Below are 19,295 nucleotides of genomic sequence, written 5' to 3' on the forward strand. Positions count from 1 at the left end.
TTTATAACCAAAAAATGGAAAGTAAATGCTGTAAACTACTTTAGTAGTGAGAAATTAACATCCTGCACTCTCACGCCTCAGATCACTGCCCCCCCCTGCAAATCTGCCCCAACACTGTAACCCCCTGCTCATATGTCCCACCACTGCACATCTGCCCCACCGTTGTACCCTCCTGCTCTTCTGTCCCACCTCTGAACCCTTCCTGCTCTTCTGTACCACCTCTGAACCCTTCCCGCTCTTCTGTCCCACCTCTGAACCCCACCCGCTCTTCTGTCCCACCTCTGAACCCTTCCTGCTCTTCTGTCCCACCTCTGAACCCTTCCCGCTCTTCTGTCCCACCTCTGAACCCCTCCCGCTCTTCTGTCCCACCTCTGAAACCTTCCTGCTCTTCTGTCCCACCTCTGAACCCCTCCCGCTCTTCTGTCCCACCTCTGAAACCTTCCCGCTCTTCTGTACCACCTCTGAACCCTTCCCGCTCTTCTGTCCCACCTCTGAACCCCTCCCGCTCTTCTGTCCCACCTCTGAACCCTTCCTGCTCTTCTGTACCACCTCTGAACCCCTCCCGCTCTCCTGTCCCACCTCTGAACCCCTCCCGCTCTTCTGTCCCACCTCTGAACCCTTCCCGTTCTTCTGTCCCACCTCTGAACCCCACCCGCTCTTCTGTCCCACCTCTGAACCCCTCCCGCTCTCCTGTCCCACCTCTGAACCCCTCCCGCTCTTCTGTCCCACCTCTGAACCCTTCCCGTTCTTCTGTCCCACCTCTGAACCCTTCCCGTTCTTCTGTCCCACCTCTGAACCCTTCCCGTTCTTCTGTCCCACCTCTGAACCCTTCCCATTCTTCTGTCCCACCTCTGAACCCTTCCTGTTCTTCTGTCCCACCTCTGAATCCTTCCCGCTCTTCTATCCCACCTCTGAACCCCTCCCACTCTTCTATCCCACCTCTGAACCCTTCCTGCTCTTCTGTCCCACCTCTGAACCCCTCCTACTCTTCTGTCCCACCTCTGAACCCCTCCTGCTCTTCTGTCCCACCTCTGAACCCTTCCTGCTTTTCTGTCCCACCTCTGAACCCCTCCTGCTCATTTTCCCCACAGCTGTACCCTCTTCTCATCTATGATTTGCAGAGTGGTGAAAGGAAGCAGAGATGAGACACATCTACCTGTCCTGGCACACTCATCCTGCTGATCCACCTCTCCCATCCAGTCCACGTGATTGTATGCGATGTATGGGATGTATGTGATGTCACATACAAGCATCTGGAATGGATGCGCAATGATGAGCTCAGGTCAGGGGTATTTTCTGAAAGCAGTGGACCTGTGTGCAGGATCATAAGTTGGGCCCCCGCAACTGAGAAAAAGTGCGGTGCTCTGCGCCACAGAAAAAGTTGGGTGTGATTTTCATTGTGCTGAATACTGGCTGTGGCTTAAAGGGACACAGAGTGCCGGGTTCAGTAGTAAGTGACGCAAAGGTTCTGGAATAATTTCAACAAAGTTCCCAGAAGCGCAACAGTAATTCCACAAACTGTCACCTGATTGTGGTTTTCTCCATCGCAGTGAAATCCCTTCTTTCTGAGATTGGTAGTGGCAACCAAATGCGTCCTCTTCCTCCAGATGGTGGGTGGGGCTAGCAGGACTGTGATTGGCTTTAGCAGTGGCCAATGACAGCCCTCCTCCTCCTGGAAACAGGGACCGCCCCCCCCCCCCCCCCCCCCCAGCAGAACTGCACCCAATCTCTTCCCCATCACAAAAGCGGACAATCGCAGCTACAGCAAAGTTAGAGAACCAAACAATGTTTCCCATAATTTACAATGTGTGGGGGAGCAGTGCCTCCCCCTCAGTGTAGGTGTGGTGTGGGGAATTGTGAAATTGAATGCATTAGTGTCTCACCGACACTTCCCTGCGCTGCTCTGCTGATGGGGAGAAAGCCGAGTGCCGGCTAAAGAGGCTTTGTGTGCCGGGGGCTGCCTACCCCTGCTGTATACGCTCATTCTGTTTATTTGATTTGCCTGTGAAGTATGTACATTCATTCATACTCATTATTTTAGATAAATGTCAGTACCGTTCAGTGGGTTGTTCCCTAAAATCATTTGATCTGGTGTTTATATTAGCGCTGCACATTTTTTTTAGAATTACAGTGCTTTGAAAAAAAAATTGGGTTGTCCCCAGAAAAGTAATAGGAGGGGAAATCTTCCAATAGGTACACTAGTTCTGGTGACCTGGAGGACCCCAAAGAATTCCCTTAATTTGCTGAGATTTTCCTCTCACTTCCTGTTTGGCTATGGGACAGGAAGTGAGGGGAAATTTCCATAATGGATCACAGATTGGGAAAAAAAAAAAAAAAAATCCAAAAGGGGTTATAACCCTCCCTTACACTATCCATAATGAAAAAAGAATATTTTTTTCCCCTATAGTTCTACTTTGTTTAGACATTTTCTTACAGCAGCTAGTTCAGTAATTATAAGAAAGGTGTAGGACTGATTCTCCCCCAACCCCCCCCCCCATGTGACCTGGAGAATATCAATATGTACGACCCGTACTTAGTGCAACATCTCTTTTTTGGTTTCTGTGAAAATCTTGTTATTTTGTGAAAATCTGATAAACTTAGATTAAACATAAATAATATGATAACTGTTTGACTTTTGTTTACTTTAGGTATGCTTCAAATAAGCTGCAAGGATGCCAATACGGGAGAACCGTAACAAAAAGTTGAGCACCTGCCCCACAGCAACCAATCATCTTCCAGAGATGGAATCCTCACTGGTTGCTTAGGATTGGTAGAGCCTCTTTGCTGTAGGCAACAGCTTTACTGTAACTGCAGTTTTCTTTGCTCAAACCTGATGCGTTTCGGATTTTGACCTTGAATTCTGCATGAATTTAAAATCCTCTTAAATAAAAAACGGATTCAAAAGAAAAGAGGTAAAAAGCTTGGCATTGCGGGCATGTTGGAGATGTCTTCTGGGAAATCTTTAAACAGGCTCGTTGTCCCGGTTCACTGTACGTTGCGAGGATTATTTGTCTTAGCGGAACAGAAGAGATTTGTTGGAAATTTGCTGTACGGTTTTGCTTTCTTGCAAGGAAGACCTTCTGACCCCCCCTGGAGAACAGCCGCTGGAGGTGAAAACGGCTCAGCGCATCGCAGACAAACTGTTACCCCCGCAGAGCATGGAGGAAACACATCGGAGATAGTTGCAGTGCAAATGGTTAAAATCAAAGTGGATGAAGAGCGCAGATATACGTGGCCTGGGAGGGAAATAGACGGCTCTCAAGCTGAGAACAAACATGTAGAACAAAATGTGGAGGAGGCAATTCAGGTTGGAGCCACCAGGATCAAATACTATCCCTACTCCTCAAAAATGCTTCAGTTACAAAACAGAGCTTTTCCCCCTGTACACCGCACCTGTCTATAAAGGCAACGCGTTCACCGTCAGCCATATTCTCTATTAAAAGAGAACCCGTTACCACTTACTTATGCAAGAATCCAAATATGCACTCTTTAAAGTAGATGTAACCACTGCAATCACTAACATTTGATATGAGCTTTAAAATGTTGGTGTCAATTCAAAAAAAAAAAAAAATATATATATATATATATTGAAATGATATATATATATATATATATATATATATATATATATATATAGATATAGATATAGATATAGATATAGATATAGAGAGAGAGAGAGAGAGAGAGAGAGAGAGAGAGAGAGAATAGAGCTTTCTTTAATCACCGCTAGGATTTTTATTTTTTGCGCTATAAATCAAAAAAGACTGAAAATTCGATAAAAAAAAAAAAAATTCTTCGTTTCTGTTAAAATTTATTGCAGAGTATTGGCTAGTATTGGCAGAGTATTGGCAGAGTTGCAGAGTATTGCACAGTATAGCACAGTGTTGCAGAGTATTGGCTAATATTGGCAGAGTATTGGCGCGTATTGGCAGAGTATTGGCGAGTATTGGTAGAGTTGCAGAGTATAGCACAGTGTTGCAGTGTTGCAGAGTATTGCAGATTATTGCCATTATGTATAATGAGCAGTGCTGTGGGCACTAAACATCCAGCCCACAGTGCTGCCATCTCTCCCCCTCTCCCTCCGCACTGTACCGATCGGTACAGAGAGGGGAGGGAGGAACCGGCGTCATGACATGACGCCAGTTTGTTTACATGTGATCGCTCCGTCATTTGATGGAACGATCACGTGGTAAACGCCCACGATCAGCGGCTATTTACCGTGATATGTGACGGATGTTCCCGAGTTCCATGGACGTCCACCCAGAACTAGCCGACCGCACTGTTGCCGTCTTTCGGCAATGGCCCGGTCGGCAAGTGGTTAAAGTAAAAAAAAAAAAAATTACATGCATGTCATACTTACCTGCTCTGTGCAGCAGTTTTGCACCGAGCAGCCGGGATCCTTCTCTTCCCAAGTCTTCTGCCGGCATTCCTGGCTCGTTCCTCTTGCATGGGGGCACCCAGCTTGCTATGGGGGCACCCAAGCAGGCTCGCTCCCGAGACGCTGCTCTGCGAGTCCATTCACACACAGAGCCACCGCTCGCCCTGCCCCCTTTCTTTCCTCATTGGCTCACTGGCTGTGATTGACAGTAGCTGGAGCCAACGGCTCCCACTGCCGTCTCAATCAATGAAGAGGAAGAGACCTGGGAGAGCCACTGCTCTTGTACACAACGCTGGATCGAGATATTTCAGGTAAGAATTTTTGGGGGGCTGCTGCACACAGAAGGTTTCTTTTATTAGCTTGCATGAAGGTAAAAAAAACCTTGAACCTTTACAACCACTTTAGGTCTCATTTCATTAAAATAATTCCTGGTGATCCTGCCATTAGGATCTTTGCTCAGGCTCTTCCTGTTATAAGGGGGAAGAGATGATCTGTCTCTATCTTCCAGTTATACCCCGTCATAGGGTTTCTGATGGCGGTTTCAAATACACATTACTCAAGCATGGTTCACTGTTGTCACCATCAGGAAACCCACCCTGAAAAATGCCACACAGACATTACTGGAATGCATGTAGACCAGAATTGGCTGCAAAGAGGCTGGAGGTGAATAAAAGCACTGCGAAAAGTGATGAAAAAAAGTTTAAACAAGTATTGCATTTAAAAAAGCCATAGTTCACTATACGGAATGGGGTTGATTTACTAAAGGCAAAAAGACTGTGCACTTTGCAAGTGGAATTGCACTAACTTTCCATGGTAAAGGTAAAGGTTCACTTTGTAAATAATACCCAAACTGGTGCAAGGAAAATAAAAAAAAACAAAAAACAAACATTTTTTCTTGCATATAATTGGATGATGGAAATCAGCAGAGCTTTACCTCATTTACTAAGCTTTGGGGAAAACAAATGCAATCTATTTCCCTTTAGTAAATCAACCCCAATGCATTAACAAGCTATATATAATTAAATCTGAGTTTACCTTTACTTTGAGACCGTATATTCAGATTCTCACATAGGCTCAATCACGACTGGTTCTCTGTAAACGTAATAGCTCATTTGTAGGCGTTTTTTATACAACTCAGTGCTTGTTGCACTACATATGGACCATATTGTAAAGACGACATAGACAAGCAATTTAAGAATGAAGGGAGGGTGCACTAAAATAGCCACGGCCAAAATATTCTGGAAATAATAAAATATAAATCATTTTTTCTTTGTATTAGCTGTGATTTTAATGGCATTGTATCTCATTTCAGATATAAATATGTTCTCTTATCTGTTTTGTGTTTGAACCTTGGCCGTGTCCTGAAGAAGCTTAACGGCGAAACGCGTAGACGTACAAAAGGCTCACTGCACATGAACACAGATGCATATATGCTACGTTTTTTATCTCCTTTTGATTATTCTATGTTATGTAAATTCCAATAAACTTGTTCATTTATATTATTCTTCCTCTCCATCGTTTTCATAGCCTATAAAGTCTGACCTTTTGGTAATACTTAGTACAACCCCTGTTTTTGTTTCCAGACAGACGAGACAACTACTAGGTGGGTTAAAGTGGTTGTAAACTCAGAAAAAAACAAAACAAAAAAAAACCCTGCAAGATAAAAAAGGCATAATGAGCTAGTATGCATCGCAGTATGCAAATACTTAGATCGTAGCTGTTGCAGTGGTCCCCGCACACCGCTGTGCCCGGTGACATGTCTCCCGGAGTTATTTCCGGGTTGGCGGGCTCCGGGCCATTTCTTCAGTGCGCTGACGTCGGCACATGCGGATACAGTGAATATATCCTAAACTGTGCAGGTTCACTGTAGGTAAAAGTGGGTTTACAACCACTTTAAGTGGAGTCTAAAGGCTGGTGAAATAGGTGCTTAACCCCTCTGGCAGTATGATTATTTCAGATTTTTGATGCTCAAAGCGGTACAATTCTTTTGCATGGAAATTTGGCGTTTTATATTGTAGGTCTGTAGTTCTTAGGAATAACTCACTTAAATCTGTCCAAATAGTAGACATCCCGGGTATGATAAAGTTTGAAACACAAAATCATAAGTTATAATATAATAACTATAAATAATTATAACAAATAATAATAATAATAATAAAGGAAAAAATATTCAATAATGTAATCAAATCAAAAACACTGAAATTTGCTCAGTTGCAGAATTGTCGCTGTCATTACTTTCAGTGTTTGATGAGGAATTTCCCCACAAATCACTACCGCTCAATTCTGCAAGTGATTCTAATTTATTTTCGCTGTTTTCTAGCTGGTCTAAAACCACTTTTGATGTACAGGGACAGTTTTTGGTTGCTATGGACAATCTCCAGTTTCCAGGCAGAAAGAACAGTATATATAATATAAAACTGCATGCAGGGCATAGGACAAAGCACTGGGGACAAAAGGGATGTGAAATAATGTGCTACAGTAATGTAATCTGTAAGATTACAGTGTACTGTATATGTATTGTGTGAGTTTGCCTTTTTGAATTTGGCGCCGTGCTCCGTCCCCGCGCGTTGCATCGCTCGCAGGGAACGGAGCTCGGCTCTGTAATACATCGAGCGAAGACACAGCCGCCGCACACTGCGGGGAGACATCGCAGGATGCTGGGGACAAGGTAAGTAACTGTACCTGGATCCTGCGATGCGATCTAGAGTGTGGCTCGGGGTTACCGCTTTTGGTACTGAAAACCCACCCCGAGCCAGACTCAGGAATACCGTCAGGGAGGTTAAAAGGAGGATTACAGTTATCTACTATATAGGATCCAAAATGTCACTTCAGCAAAATATATTACCACAGCTGGAAGGGAAGAACAAACTGCACTAAAAAGGGTCAAAACAAGAACAAAAGAAAAAACAAACCAGCAAGTATGAGCAGAGATTCTCCTGTATGACAAACTACAGAATAGTAATAATATAAAGTAAAAGAATTGCGCTAAAATACAGAAAAATGAGTCAGTTCATCAGATATGAAAACATAAAGTCCATATGTGATACACCAGTGATTCTAGCCATGAGACTTGATGATCCCCGATGATAAAACCGCCATCAATCACCTCATGTGAACAGTGCCGCCACCAATAATAAGATTAGCTGCTTACCAGCTCCAATCCCCCGTTACAGGGGATCAAACAGCGCCTTTGAAATCATTCTCCTAGTCCCGGGGCGTCACTCGCTCATATGAACGGATGGATATTAGATGTATCAAAAGCTGCAGGCACCAATGTCCTGTGACCAATTCCTCCAACAGAAAGATGTGAAGTGGAAGAAATCGGACTCTGAGTCTGATGCTACCACTTCACATCTTTCCGTTGGAGGAATTGGTCACACTACTTTCTCTTTTGGACTTTGGTTCACCAAGAAATATAAAGAAGAATGAAGTATTAAACATAGTAACATATAGTTACATAGTTAGTAAGGTTGAATAAAGAAAACAGTCCATCCAGTTCAACCTGTGAAGGTGTGTGTAGAAAAATAATTTCCCATATCCCCCGTAAACAAGAGGTCTCCCACAATTACTCACTAAAGCAGTCTATAGATTATGCTATTATTTTACCCATGGTGGAAGGAAAGAAGATCACTGGAGTCCCCCATCAATACAGACAGTGTTGCTGGGGGAATCCCTCCCACAGCACTATTGTGTTATTTCAGTGGGGAGCCTTCCGGCAAAACACACACACAGGAACACCGATAGTGGCTACATGCTATGTGATCACATGCAAAAAGTCCAAGAGGCTGGTTGTACTGAAGTTGTTCGATAGATCGACTTCAGTACAATCAGCCTGCCCATAGAAGGATCGAATCTTGGTAGGTCCCTGCTGAACCGGTTGAGATTCAATCCATCTATAGCCGGCATAATTCAGCAACTGTCATCTTCTAGTCATATCATTCTACAATTGTGTAGCCATTGTTCAGATGGTATGACAATTAGTGCCCAAGTATGGCTTACTGCCGGTTCACACAGGGGCGACTTGTCAGGCGACCTAGTCGCCTGACAAGTCGCCTCCCGTTCTGTACAATGGAACCGTTCTAATAGGAGTGACGCAAGTCGCTCCGACTTAGAAAAAGGTTCCTGTGCTTCTTTTGGGGCGACTTGAGGCGACTTGCATAGACCTCTATACAGAAGTCGTTTTGCAAGTCGCCGTGGATGTCGTGTGCAGGTCGCCTCGGTGAGGCAACCTGCAAGTCGTGCCGCCCCTAGTGTGAACCGAGCCTTACTGTGTGCTGCACTCTGGATTATTGGTTAGAAGTTCTGCCTTGCAGCAGAGAGGAAGTACAAAGAGTACAAAATCTGGTGCAGCTCTGCATAGAAACCAATCAGCTTCCATTTTTCATCGTCAAAGCTTAACCACTTCAATGCTGGGCACTTTCGCCCCTTCCTGCCCAGGACAATTTTGAGCTTTCAGCGCTGTCGTACTTTGAATGACAATTGCGCGGTCATGCAACACTGTACCCAAATACATTTGTATCATTTTCTTCCCACAAGTAGAGCTTTCTTTTGGTGGTATTTGATCACCTCCGCGGTGTTTATTTTTTGCTAAACTAAAAAAGACCGACATTTTTGAAAAAACAAAAAAAAACAAAAACAGTTTTTCTTCGTTTCTGTTATAAAATTTTGTTTTCTCCTTCACTGATGGGCACTGATGAGTTGGCACTGATGAGGAGACACTGATGGGCAGCACTGACAGGTGGCACTGATGGACACTAATAGAAGGCACTGATTGGGCAGGTACTGACAGGTGTTAATGCTGGGTACTGATTGGCACTGTGATGGACACTGATTGGCACTTTATTGGGCACTGGCAGGGGGTTATGATGGGGCACTAACTGGGCACCCATTGGCAGCTTATTGGTACATTTGATGGGGGCTGTGCTGATAATCAGTGTGCTGATTATCAGCACAGACCCCCCCCCCCCTGTCAGCGCGAACCGAGGAATGCCATTTACCGACACTTCCTGGTTCTCGGGGTGATCAGCTGTGATTGGTCACAGCTGATCACGTGGTAAGAAGCCTCTGAGGCTTCTTATCAAGATCGAAGCTGGCCATACATTATACAATTCTCTTGTACAACTGTCCTTTAGATTTAACAAAACCATAGAAAATGAGGTCAAACCTAAACACTTTAAATTTGTATGCAATCAGGCAGACCCTTGCACTACATAGTTGAAGGTAAATCTAAAGGAAATTGAGTAAGAAAATTGTATGGTGTATGGCCATCTTAAAATGCAGTGAAGATCCGCTTTAATTAGCAACTTGCCTAGCGGGCCAATTCTGACACTTCTCTCCTACATGTAAAAATCATAATTTTTTTGCTAGAAAAAATTACTCAGAACCCCCAAACATTATATATGTTTTTTTTTTAGCAGAGACCCTGTGGAATAAAATGGTGGCCGTTTTATTTTGGACGGTATTTGCGCAGCAATTTTTCGCATTTGTTTGGAAGAAAAACAGTTTAATTTAAAAAAAAAAAAAAAAAAAAAAAAAAAAAAAGAGAGAAGGATCACAGCTTCCCAGCCGAGGCGGTGGCATTTTTTCAAATGCGGAGGTCGGGCGTGACATCATAACATCGCACCCGGGCTCCGAACTATCGTAGAGACTTCGGGGACCATCTGGTCCGCCCAAAATCTCTTTCGTCAACATCCGGTACTGGTCGGTTTCTTCTCCGGTTCACCGATCGCACAGGTGAGTCGGTAGAAGCACCGGAGGGTGGCGGTAGGAGGGGGGGCTCCCCCCCGCCGCCTGTAAGAACAATCAAGCGGCTGAACAGCCGATATGATTGTCCTTACGGTAAAGGGAATCAACGGCTCTAAAAGAAGATAACTGAATGATGCCACAGGCATCAAAGTCGATGACGTCATATGACATTGAGCAGGCGGGAAGTGGTTAAACAGCCTGAAGTTAGAATCGGATTGGCCACCATGCACAGATGCACCAGATCCTGGGTGCTCCAGGTTTAGTAAGGCCGGGTTCACACTTGCTGTGGATGCGGCTCACAGCAGGGGTCCGGTGCGTCTCTGTTTCAGGTGCGAATCAGGTCCGAATTTTTGCCTGAATTGGGACCTGAAATGGAGCCAAAGCCATACAGGACTCCTGTGCAATTCGCTCTGCAGCTGCCTCGGAGGTGTGTGAACCGGCTCCATTGAGAGCCTGGCACAGTCTTGTCCTGTCATGTGAATTGGATGCGGGCAAAACCTCCATCCAATTCACGTAAGTGTGAACCTAGCCTGAATCTTCCCCATGGTGTCCAGAGAATCACCAATATACAAAAACATACTTGGGGGGCACAACCTAAAATGCTTTACATTCAAGATGGTGCTGCTATAAGACCAAAAACAGTACAAAACATTACAGCGATTACACCTCCCAAGACCTCCTACAGTCAAGTTCTCTCGTCTCCTCCTCCCATGCTCATCTCCAGGATTTCTCCAGAGCCTCTCCCATCCTCTGGAACTCGCTACCCCAACCTGTCCGGCTATCCCCTACTCTTGCTACCTTCAGGCGATCCCTGAAAACTCATCTCTTCAGGAAAGCCTATCACGTCTCTAACTAATCTCCTACCACTTCTATCAGCTCATTCCCCACAGTTACAACCTTTTGTACCACCTGCCCCACCCTATTAGATTGTAAGCTTTTCTGAGCAGGGCCCTCTTAATCCTCTTGTATTTTATTGCATTATAACTATTGTCTCCCTTTTATATTGTAAAGCGTTGCGTAAACTGTTGGCACTATATAAATCCTGAATAATAATAATAATAATAATAATAATAATCGTAAAAGAATGAAAGTACCAGTGTCTCAACCATGGGAAATAAACTCCTTTATGTGGGAGAACTGAAGGGATACTTCCTATCCAATGGTGGCCACTAATAAGAGATAATGAAGAGGGGGAGGGGTGCTCCTCGGATACTGCATGGATATATACATACACTGCTGACTGGGCTTCTCCAGAAAACAGGATGGAGTCCCTATACAAATGTTTCCATGGTGTCACTGACAAAACTCTTCTCCCACTTACCATCATCTGATTGGCTGTCTAAGCTATCCAGCAACTGGTACAGCCAATCATCCCTTCATCACCAGGTGAAAAGTGATTTGTGTTTCATGAACACAGGTACTTGTGGAAAGAAAAGATGAGTAAGAAAAAAAAGAGATAAATAATGACATAAAAATCACCCCGAATACATTTCTCTGCTAGAAAAGTGTTCATTATTAATAATCCCCCAAGGCCGTCACATCACAGCCCTGCATTCTTACATCCACAGACATATGTGGTTTTTTTTTTTGCTTTTGTAATGAAAATGCAAATTAACTTTTGTTTTCATCTGTGCGCTAATGTCCGCCCAGGACCGAAAATATAGAGAAACGCTGTGTAATCTAATTACATGAAGCAAACAGAGAGGCTGTGCTGTCTGATGACACGGGAGTGAGCGCAGAGCCCAGCGCTGTCTACTTCCATTCTGGATAATTAATAGCACCGTGACGAGATGACAATCCCGCCAGCCCAATTAAATGGGCTTTTATTTGTGCTAATAACGAAAAGTGCCCATTAAATAGGCAAAGTTTTAAGTGCAGCACTAATAGGATACTACAGGCTTGTAATAATACTATAACTTGGACATAAAAAGGTGTATATTCTGTGCTCTGAGCAGCCAGCAAAGGGTTACCTGCAAGAGTGAGCCACACACATTACAATCTGCCATTTCCATCATTTCCATGTCACAGATCCCCAAACTACACGATCACATGTATTTTACATCTCCACATCTATGGTGCTTTCTTGACAATTATGTGTTGCCATGATCAGTCTATATTCATATATTCTATGTTCTATAGAACAGCTTTTCTCAACCTTCTCATGTCATCAGGAAATCCCTGCTAAACATCATATCTACAGCTCATGGTAGATTAGTATGAGCAGAACATTGTAGATATATTGAATAAAACTAATAAATAACATGGAATACACGGGGACAAGGTGCTTGGGGTGCCCTGCCCCTAAGCAACCCCCCCCCTCCATGTTTAGGGCATATGGCCTGGTATGGTCCGGGGGGGGGGGGGGGGGGGCACATCATGAAATGGATTTTGGGGGGGCCCACACCATTGTTTTTTACATTTTTGCATTGGGGTTCCCCTCAAAATCCATACCAGAACCAAACGACCTGCTATGAATTGGGGAGGAACGACGTTTTTGTGATTTTTTTTAATGCCGGCAAATCTTTTCTTTACATTCAGCAGTCAGAAGACCTCTGACAGCTGATGACTCATCGGTTGTTAAGGACACGGTGGCCGTCCGTTTCCAAACAACCATGACAGTGGCTGCTGTCTGCTACTTAACAACCAGTTAAAATCATACACGTTCCTTAAATACCGCATGCTTGGACCACTACTTAATTTTTGCATGCATTTAATTCTTTATTTTCTTCTGTGAATTGAGTTTAATAACTGTTCATGCAGTATTAATCAAGCATTTTTAGCTACAGTATTTAGGGAAAATGTATCTGGACACTTAAGCATCTCGCTTGCGATATTTCTGTGAATGAAGCCCATTGTCCCTTACATTGGAGGTCAGTGGGAAGAACGACCCTTACATTGGAGGTCAGTGGGGAGAACGACCCTTACATTGGAGGTCAGTGCGAAGAACGACCCTTACATTGGAGGTCAGTGCGAAGAACGACCCTTACATTGGAGGTCAGTGCGAAGAACGACCCTTACATTGGAGGTCAGTGCGAAGAACGACCCTTACATTGGAGGTCAGTGCGAAGAACGACCCTTACATTGGAGGTCAGTGCGAAGAACGACCCTTACATTGGAGGTCAGTGCGAAGAACGACCCTTACATTGGAGGTCAGTGCGAAGAACGACCCTTACATTGGAGGTCAGTGCAAAGAACGACCCTTACATTGGAGGTCAGTGCAAAGAACGACCCTTACATTGGAGGTCAGTGCGAAGAACGACCCTTACATTGGAGGTCAGTGCGAAGAACGACCCTTACATTGGAGGTCAGTGCGAAGAACGACCCTTACATTGGAGGTCAGTGCGAAGAACGACCCTTACATTGGAGGTCAGTGCGAAGAACGACCCTTACATTGGAGGTCAGTGCGAAGAACGACCCTTACATTGGAGGTCAGTGCGAAGAACGACCCTTACATTGGAGGTCAGTGGGAAGAACGACCCTTACATTGGAGGTCAGTGGGAAGAACGACCCTTACATTGGAGGTCAGTGGGGAGAACGACCATTACATTGGAGGTCAGTGCGAAGAACGACCCTTACATTGGAGGTCAGTGCGAAGAACGACCCTTACATTGGAGGTCAGTGCGAAGAACGACCCTTACATTGGAGGTCAGTGCGAAGAACGACCCTTACATTGGAGGTCAGTGCGAAGAACGACCCTTACATTGGAGGTCAGTGCGAAGAACGACCCTTACATTGGAGGTCAGTGCGAAGAACGACCCTTACATTGGAGGTCAGTGCGAAGAACGACCCTTACATTGGAGGTCAGTGCGAAGAACGACCCTTACATTGGAGGTCAGTGCGAAGAACGACCCTTACATTGGAGGTCAGTGCGAAGAACGACCCTTACATTGGAGGTCAGTGGGAAGAACGACCCTTACATTGGAGGTCAGTGGGAAGAACGACCCTTACATTGGAGGTAAGTGGGAAGAACGACCCTTACATTGGAGGTCAGTGGGGAGAACGACCATTACATTGGAGGTCAGTGCGAAGAACGACCCTTACATTGGAGGTCAGTGGGAAGAACGACCCTTACATTGGAGGTCAGTGGGAAGAACGACCCTTACATTGGAGGTCAGTGGGGAGAACGACCATTACATTGGAGGTCAGTGCGAAGAACGACCCTTACATTGGAGGTCAGTGCGAAGAACGACCCTTACATTGGAGATCAGTGCGAAGAACGACCCTTACATTGGAGGTCAGTGCGAAGAACGACCCTTACATTGGAGGTCAGTGCGAAGAACGACCCTTACATTGGAGGTCAGTGCGAAGAACGACCCTTACATTGGAGGTCAGTGCGAAGAACGACCCTTACATTGGAGGTCAGTGGGAAGAATGTCCCTTATATTGGAGGTCAGTGGGAAGAATGTCCCTTATATTGGTGGTCAAGAATGTCCCTGACATTGGCAGGCATTCCAAAACAGACAATGAAAATGGGACAACTTTTCTATGTATATAGCAATCCTTTTCAATGTCAATTGAAGGAAAGGGGAAGAGAAACTGTTCTCCTGTTCCACCAGGAATGTAATTTACTACTCATTACTTTACAATATTGAAGTTCTATCATTGATCTACATGAGCTGAATATACCATGTTAATGGGCTAGAGCAGGGGTCTCCAAACTTTCTAAACAAAGGGCCAGTTTACTGTCCTTCAGACAATAGAAAAGCCGGACTGTGGCCATTAGGAGTAGAAATGGTCCTGACATCAGTGGGGAAAAAACAATGCTCCATCTTTGGTGTCAGTGGGAGAAATTGTGCCCCATCATTGGTGTCATTGGGAGAAATTGTGCCCCATCATTGGTGTCAACATGAGGAATGGTGTCCCATCATTGGTGCCTGTAGGGGGGAATTATGCCCCATCATTGGTGTCTGTGGATGAAATAGTGCCCCAATGGCCGGATAAAAGCAAGCAAAGGGTCGCATCTGGCCTGCAGTTTGGAGACCACTGGGCTAGAGCATTGATACTTTTAGGTTTATGTTTATTTTTAGCTACATTGAAACACATTCTTGATACACTTGATTTTTTATTTTCTTGTTGATTACACATTAACTTGTTATTGCAACAATTGAGCAAAAGCACCACATCATTTAGTACCTTCAAGCAGTTGGGTTGGCTGCCCACAGAGGAGAGGGAGAAACATCCAGTCCCCAATCTCCTCTGAAGGCCAGAAATGACGAGGATTTCGTCACTGCTGTTTTCAGTGCTGTGTTTCCCTGGCTGGTATGGCCAGAGAAGCTTTTGATCAAACAGATCTAGGGGTTAATCAAATGCTTTGAATGAGAATCTGTTACCTGCCCAAAGATATCACAAGTGATGCAGTTCATCCCTTGTGATAGCAATAAAATTGAATAAAAAAAAAAACAAAACAAAACAAAACAAAAAAACATTGAACTACTTGACCCCCAGGCCACTTCTGACATTTCTCTCATACATAATGTGATAAAGAAATAAATGCAGCGCTAAGGGTCATTAAACATGCGTTTTCAGTGACTATACAAAAGTATGTAAAAATAAATAAATAAAAATCGGCAATTGTTTGCTAGAAAATTGCTTAGCAAATTATTTTAATAAAGAATTACCTGCCTCCAAACATTATATATAATATAAGAGAATAAAATGGCGCATGTTGCAATTTATGTCACGTGGTATTTGCCCAACGATTTTTCAAACTCAATTTTTTTTTTAAAAATGTTAATGAATTTTAGTGCACACAAACACAATATAATACCCATGTTTTTGGTAAAACATGAAAGAGGATGTTATGCCCAGTAAATAGATATCTAACAGGTCATGCTTTAAAATTGTGTACACCTGTGGAACGGCTCCAAACTACGGTACTCAAAAATCACCATAGGCAATGTTTTAAAAGCCTTTACAGGTTACCAGTTTAGAGTTACATAGGAGATCTGTTGGTAGAATTATTGCTCTCACTCTCACATTCACAGCATAACCTCACATGTGTGGTGCGAACACCGTTTACATATGTGTGTGGGACTGACATGCGCATTTGCCTTTTGCATGTGGGATGGGGGTGTCGTCTTGGAGGTGTGTTTGGGGTCGTTATCATGTTGGAATACTGCCCTGCGGCCCAGTCTCTGAAGGGAGGTGATCATGCTCTGCTTCAGTATGTCACAGTACATGTTGGCATTCATGGTTCCCTCAATGAACTGTAGCTCCCCAGTGCCGGCAGCACTCATGCAGCCCCAGACCATGACACTCCCACCACCATGCTTGACTGTAGGCAAGACACACTTGTCTTTGTACTCCTCACCTGGTTGCCGCCACACACGCTTGTCACCATCTGAACCAAATAAGTTTATCTTGGTCTCATCAGGACATGGTTCCAGTAATCCATGTCCTTAGTCTGCTTGTCTTCAGCAAACTGTTTGCGGACTTTCTTGTGCATCATCTTTAGAAGAGGCTTCCTTCTGGGATGACAGCCATGCAGACCAATTTGATGCAGTGTGCGGCGTATGGTCTGAGCACTGACAGGCTGACCCCCCACCCCTTCAACCTCTACAGCAATGCTGGCAGCACTCATACGTCTATTTCCCAAAGACAACCTCTGGATATGACGCTGAGCACGTGACCTCAACTTCTGTGGTTGACCATGGAGAGGCCTGTTCTGAGTAGAACCTGTCCTGTTATACCTCTGTATGGTCTTGGCCACCATGCTGCAGCTCAGTTTCAGGGTCTTGGCAATCTTCTTATAGCCTAGGCCATCTTTATGTAGAGCGACAATTCTTTTTTTTTCAGATCCTCAGAGAGTTCTTTGCCATGAGGTGCCATGTTGAACTTCCAGTGACCAGTATGAGAGAGTGAGAGCGATAACACCAAATTTAACACACCTGCTCCCCATTCATACCCGAGACCTTGTAACACTAACGAGTCACATGACACCGGGGAGGGAAAATGGCTAATTGGGCCCAATCTGGACATTTTCACTTAGGGGTGTACTCACTTTTGTTGCCAGCGGTTTAGACATTAATGGCTGTGTGTTGAATTATTTTGAGGGGACAGCAAATTTACACTGTTATACAAGCTGTACACTCACTACTTTACATTGTAGCAAAGTGTCATTTCTTCAGTGTTGTCACATGAAAAGATAGAATAAAATATTTACAAAAAATGTGAGGGGTGTACTTACTTTTGTGAGATACTGTAAATGTGTTGGAATGGCCTAGTCAAAGCCCAGACCTCAATCCAATAGAAAATCTGTGGTCAGACTTAAAGATTGCCGTTCACAAGCGCAAACCAGCCAACCTGAAGGAGCTGGAGCAGTTTTGCAAAGAGGAATGAGCAACCCCAGATTGAACACTTCCCCCAGTGCCTGAAACATGTCAGTGGTGAGAGTTGTGTCTCTCTCTTGCTTTAGCTCAGTCTCCAGCAATACTCTCCTCCTCAGCTGTCCTCCAGGACTGTCAGGAGGTTCTATGTAACTACAGAATGATAACAGTACCAAAACTTCCCGGGAATTCGTGTGAAAATACTGCCAGCTGCGATTTCCTTTACCTAACAGGGGCCTCTCTTCTCTCCTGCACCACACCCGTCCCCAGTACTCCTCCTATGTGCTGCTCCCGTCCTCCTCAGGCCGCCATGACACCTCTGTTGACAAACGTCGCCGAGGCAACCAGGTAACCAGGCGAACTTCCCGCCTCTGCGCGCACGTGACTCCCCGGCGGCCAATGGCGGTGCTCGCTGAGAGAAGTTCTCTGAGGGGCGGCGCTTGTGTTGTGTGGAGAAAAGAGTGGCGGGCTGGGGAAGTGACTGCTTGTGTGCTCAGTAATAACTCGCTTTGGAAGAGGCACACGGCGGCTCTAAAGTTATTTAGTCCCGCAGCCTGTCTATAAGGAGCCGCAATAACTTTCCCACTGTACGAATACGTGCTAATGAGAGGCGAACACAGTCACGATAATAACTTCCTATATAGTAATCATATTCAAATATTTCAAACTTTATTGAATATTATAAATAAAGATTGAAATATTTGAATATGATTACTATATAGGAAGTTATTATTATTGAGAACCATTATAAACAATAATTACAAACTTGTCATGAGTTATTACACCCACAGTCTGCATTCATAACCTTCTCAATGTGCTAATAAAGGCTAAATAATACACAGCTTTATGAAGTATGTCGCCATTTTACACAAATTTAAGGTTCACACCAAGGATGGGCTCGGGCGTGTTCACAACTCCACGTGCCCGCACCCGCCAGGAAGCTGACACTGCGCAGCGCTGATCACAGGTAGTGAGATATTTCCTGATCTGTGTCGCTGCAGATCGGAAAATGTCTCACTGCTTGTGATTAGCGATGCACAGTGTCAGCTTCCTGGCGGGCGCGGGCACGTGGAGTTGCAAACACGCCCGAGCAAAACCTTAGTTCACACACAGGTCCGGCTGCGGTTTGCAGTCCGATGCGTTTGTATTCACCGATTAAGGCTGCGTTCACACTATCTACGCATGCGGCTCACAGCAGGGGTCCGGTGTGTCCCCGTTCACCGTTTCGGGTCCGATTTCAGCCTGAATTTTTGGCTAAATTGGGACCAAAAGACGCACAGGACTCCTGTGCAAATTCGCAGCAGAGATGTGTGAACCAGCTCCATAGAGAGCCGGTCAAAATCTCCTGCTTCGCAATAGAACCCAACTTCAAGTGCAACTTTTACCCTGAATTTGCACCTGAACTGGACCCAAAAACACAAAGGACCCTTTTACAAATTCGCAACACAGCCACCCCTGACATGCTCCATTGAAAGTCGGTCACACTCAGATGTTATGTGAAGTGGATGTGGTGTAAAACACATCCAATTCGCATATATGTGAACCCAGGTTGACATGTTGGGTATCCATTTACTGGGTGCAACCTCGTCTTTTATATGTTACCAAAAATGTGGTTAGCTTTTTTTTTTGCATTTGTTTGCCCTAAAATTCACTTTAGCCTAGGTTTCCACTATTGCGACCTGAAAGTCGCATGATTTTGATGCGACTTGAAGCAATGCCTGTGTATTCTTGAGGTCTACAGACCTCAAGTTGCATCAAAGTGGGACCAAAGTTGTGCAGGGACTCTTCTGAAGAGTTGCACAGATATGCACAGTAATCATGGGGTACGACTTGTCATGTGACTTTGC

General features: G+C 44.7%; 1 protein-coding gene across 1 annotated transcript in view; it reads right to left on the reverse strand.

Moving 5' to 3' along the window:
* Positions 1–17,822, reverse strand: part of LKAAEAR1 (LKAAEAR motif containing 1) — a 55,232-nt gene extending 37,410 nt beyond the window's left edge. Inside the window, exon 1 of the mRNA XM_073607425.1 lies at positions 17,675–17,822. The gene's annotated coding sequence lies outside the window, so the exon portion shown is untranslated. The remainder of the gene's footprint in view (positions 1–17,674) is intronic.
* Between the last annotated feature and the right edge of the window lie 1,473 nt (positions 17,823–19,295).

The sequence above is a fragment of the Aquarana catesbeiana genome, linkage group LG12 (genome assembly GCF_042186555.1).
Source record: "Aquarana catesbeiana isolate 2022-GZ linkage group LG12, ASM4218655v1, whole genome shotgun sequence".
Taxonomy (NCBI): Eukaryota; Metazoa; Chordata; class Amphibia; order Anura; family Ranidae; genus Aquarana; species Aquarana catesbeiana.